We start from the raw sequence: 4,279 nt of genomic DNA on the forward strand, positions 1-4,279 counted from the left end.
ATATATGTATAATAAAACTATGATGATAAATACTTATGTACTTACATATTATATACATTTTCAATTATGAAATGTAATTTGTAAAACTTTAATGTAGGTCCATGCTTGTACTACATTAAAGCTTCAAGTGTCCCTTGGAGGATTTAAATGGAAAGATGACAGGGAAAGTGTAAAAGCTATCACAATGGAAAAGCTAAAGTAAAAAAAAAAACCATTAGGCTCTTCGTAAGCAGATTTCATTTGAAGGAATTTGTAATTTAAATTGAGAGGATGAAAATTAAGAATTTAACAATATTAGTTGTATAAATATATTACTGCACCACTAGCTTAGTTTCACATTAAATTGGTTATATATTATTGCATCACATTAGTGAAATTGTACTTTATTGAAGCTCTTTCAGGCTATTACACAATCCATTATCAGCATAGGATGGAATTTCATTTGGCTTGTAATTTGACATGCTAAGCTTAAAACTGTATTTTGTAACTAAATGTTGAAGGAAAGAAGGTACTGGGTAACATATAAATTAGTTATGGGTGTTAAATGCTGTTTTGGATAACAGCTCTAATTAGTTTATTTACATTTTAAAACAATATCCTTTTTGCTACCAATATATAACCCAGTCCCTACCTGCTAAAGGGTCCAAATACCTTCTGCATACAGATGGACAGGTAAGTTTATCAGCAGCATTTTCTTTCTTAAGTCTCCTAAGCTTTATTTAACATGCAAATCTAAGTGCATCTGTTTTCAAATTCTTTGATTATAATTTTGATTGTCTTGAGGTTTGGAAGAAATTTATTTCACCTCTCTGCTCTGAAAACTGATGAAAAGAAAGGAAGATTTTCTGACTGTTATACAACTGGTTTCTATTAATATAAAGGAAAATGAACAAGAGATAAATTGTTGGACTCTGAGATCTAATAATTTTTCTGTTTGTATATACATGGAATAGAAAACAAATAACAAATGGAGAAAGTATATTCTATATCAACTATACATTACTTTACCCTTAATAAATGCTAACCTAATACCATATTCATAAATCTATAAATTGATATAGTTATACATTCACGTATCTCACTTTATGAAGTACAGTCATTCTTCAATTAGAGGTACATTAGCTGTTAAATTATGACTATATGGATTAGATTGTACTTTTGAACATAGTCTAGCTTAAAGGAATGTAAAAATCAATTAGGAGCACTAATTTGTGCAACAAGTCCTTTAAATTGCAATAGTCTCCCACATGGGGAGTGCACAAAATCATTTATTCATTAATTATACTAGGAATGTCTTGGTTTTTTTTTAAATATTATAAGTACATATAAGTTTCAAGTAGTTTAAGATTTTTGCCTAGATGGTAACTAAGTTACTGGAATATGACTTTGTTTCTTGAGTTATTTTATTTTTAATTAGAAAATCAAAATTGAATATATTTATCACATACAGTATGTTGTTTTGAAATATGTATACATTTTAGAATGGCTAAATTGAGCTAATTAGCATACATTTTACCTCACATACTTTTCACTTTTTTTTTTTTTTGTGGTGAGAACACTTAGAATTTACTCTTTTAGCAATGTAGTTCTTCGAGTAAGATTATACTTTCAAATAAACCCATTATGAAAAAGATATGACTGAATAGATTGATGGGATTCAAAAGCTACTCTTCAAGTTATCAATGTACACGTTCTTTAAAATATGAAACATTTAAAATGATATATATTTACCTTGAACCTAGCTAGGCAGATATCTAAGGCGACATTGTGGTTCTCCATGACCCCTAAGAAATTAATCAGAAAATCTATTTCCTTATAGCAAATGAAATTTAAAGGTGACTTTTGCTTCCGACTTTCAGTTCCTGTTCCAGACACTTGGATCAATCCTCAATCCCTTTCCTTCTTTACTGAGTTTAACTGTTCAAAACCACTAGGTAAAATTTAGATGCAGTTAAAGTCCTTAGGGAAATGGGAAGCTCGTATTTTAAGTGAATACCAAAGAGGTAAGATTTAAAAATTAACGCCTTAAATTGAATCTAAGTAAATATTATCTCATGCTGACAAAGGGACATAAAAGTGCACAGTCTACATACCCTGCTTCTGTAACAACTGATGAATTAAAGCCAGTCATTGTGGGTGTTTATGATGGAGCAACTTTCCCCAAAAATTGAAAAAAATGCCTTTCTTACAGAAGACTAAAGTGCTTAAAATAAATCTCAAAGGACTCAGTATCCCTGAACAAACAGGCACATCTTGAATGCTCCAAGAGTTATCCTAAATTCACTGTATCGTGTTTTCATGACGACATTACATTTGATTTCTTATGCAATAAAAATAGGTGACTCATCACTGATAAACCTTGGAGCAAAACCAGCTGCACTTCCATTTTGCAATTTTAACACTTTCATTTTGAATTTGGATAGGCAGCATACAATTCCTTTGAGAGCATCATGTCTTTTATTGGCCAAGCTCTCAAAGGATTCAGGTTCACTATAGATTTCTATTCATCAGAAAGCATAAGAGAATTTTGGCAGATGGGTCTACAAGCACGTGAGCCATTTTTCTTGGTAACCACTGAGCACTTCTTTCATTAAACAATGCAGAATAATGCTTCTAACCTTGTTCTTGAGGGAAATCATGATGTTTTAGCCCTTCACCCTTACTGAGGTCCTGGAGCACGAGGATTCTGTCTTATTCATCCTTGTATTGTGAGTGGTCCACGTAAAAATTGGAGGTAGTTAATCTGATACACTGCTTACATTTTGGGAAGGAATGGAGGACATGTGGAAGGAAAAGGCTAGGAGCAAGAAAGCAAGAGTGTCTGGATGAGGCCTGCAGAGATTAGCAAAATGGACAAAGGCACACAGAGAACAGTAGTCACCAGAGTGGCTTGCATGTGGACTCTGGATCTGGACCCTGGATTCCAGTCTCTGATTTTTCAGGGTAACCATACAACCTAGTTTTCACAGGTCGGTTCTGGTTTACCTTTGCTGTTATGTGTAATTATGAAAAGCATCCCCTATCAGTCTCAAAAGTCTCAGTTTGAAAGATAAATTCCATGTGTATCTTCTAAGTTATGTGACTTTGAGCAAATTGCCTAGTCTCTCTGTGCCTCAGTTGTCTTCTGTAACATGAGAATAATAATACTGTCTTCTTCATTGGGCTGTTGTAGGAGTAAATAAGTTACTGACAAGAGCTGAGAGTAGTGCATCTAGACCAGTGTCTGGAGCCTGGACAGTCCTATGTAAATGTTGCCTATTATTATTGGAGCAGGTTTTCCCATAATCAAATCCAAGGGAATTACCCCCATTGTGTGTTCATATTCTATGATAAAGTTTTAGACTTTCATAGCAAATGTTATTTTTTTGTTGTCCCTCAGTGACCCTAGGCATGAGATTATGTATTTAAAACTTTATGTTGAATATATTCATATAACCAAAGGCAGGAACCATACTTAAAATAAATAGAGCTCATCCTTTAGTACTTAAATGTACCACCTAGAGAGTTGAATAAGGGTTTCTTTTTACTCAGCCTTGTTTATTTTTCCTTTATCTATTCCTTCCTTCTTTCCTCCCTTCCTCCCTCCCTTCCTTCTTTCCTTCCCTCCTGATAGATTCTGCCAGAGGGAAGGGCCTGCCTTTTCTGGTTATTTGAGTACACAAGGTTAGCTAGCTTAAAAATATATTGCCTCAATAGAGTAAGAGAACCACTGCATCATGAATGATGAATTCAATATTTCCATTGCAGCTAAGAACACAGACTGCAAAAAGCACTTCAAAAGCACTACTTTTAAGTATTGACCTAAGTGTTTAATGCCACGACTCAAATTCTTTAGCACTCGATGTGATGTAAATGATTAGAGAAAACACCCAGGCAATGGCACCTTCTAAACACAAACAACCATGTAAGGGGATACAGAAGTTTAAGGGCTGCCCTAAAATCTGCCCTTTTCATTGTTTCCTTACATTGATGTTTCTAATATAGTTGAAGTTTGCATCATTTGTCATGTTGATTCAGAGGGAACAGCTTACAAACTGAGTTTTGATTCATCAATATTAGAAAATTGGCCAGTTATAAAAATGGAATTGCTTGTAGAAAACATTGCTCAATATTTATAGATGGTCACCTGCATGGTTTTGAAATTCTGTAAGAAAAATATGGGGTTGAGGAGAGTGATGCACTATTGCCTCAGCGTGTTAGAAAGCACCTATTAGTTTTCCTTGTGTATCCGTAACAAACAGATAGGGACTGAGCCAAGCCCGCATGCAGTATGATCCCC

The 4,279-nt window shown here is 34.0% G+C and overlaps 1 protein-coding gene across 1 annotated transcript in view; it reads right to left on the bottom strand.

Annotated features, from left to right (window-relative positions):
• Positions 1 to 4,279, bottom strand: part of ADGRB3 (adhesion G protein-coupled receptor B3) — an 871,792-nt gene that overhangs the window by 422,717 nt on the left and 444,796 nt on the right. The gene's annotated exons all lie outside the window — the stretch shown is intronic.

The sequence above is a fragment of the Propithecus coquereli genome, unplaced genomic scaffold, assembly GCF_000956105.1.
Source record: "Propithecus coquereli isolate 6110/MARCELLA unplaced genomic scaffold, Pcoq_1.0 Scaffold324, whole genome shotgun sequence".
Taxonomy (NCBI): Eukaryota; Metazoa; Chordata; class Mammalia; order Primates; family Indriidae; genus Propithecus; species Propithecus coquereli.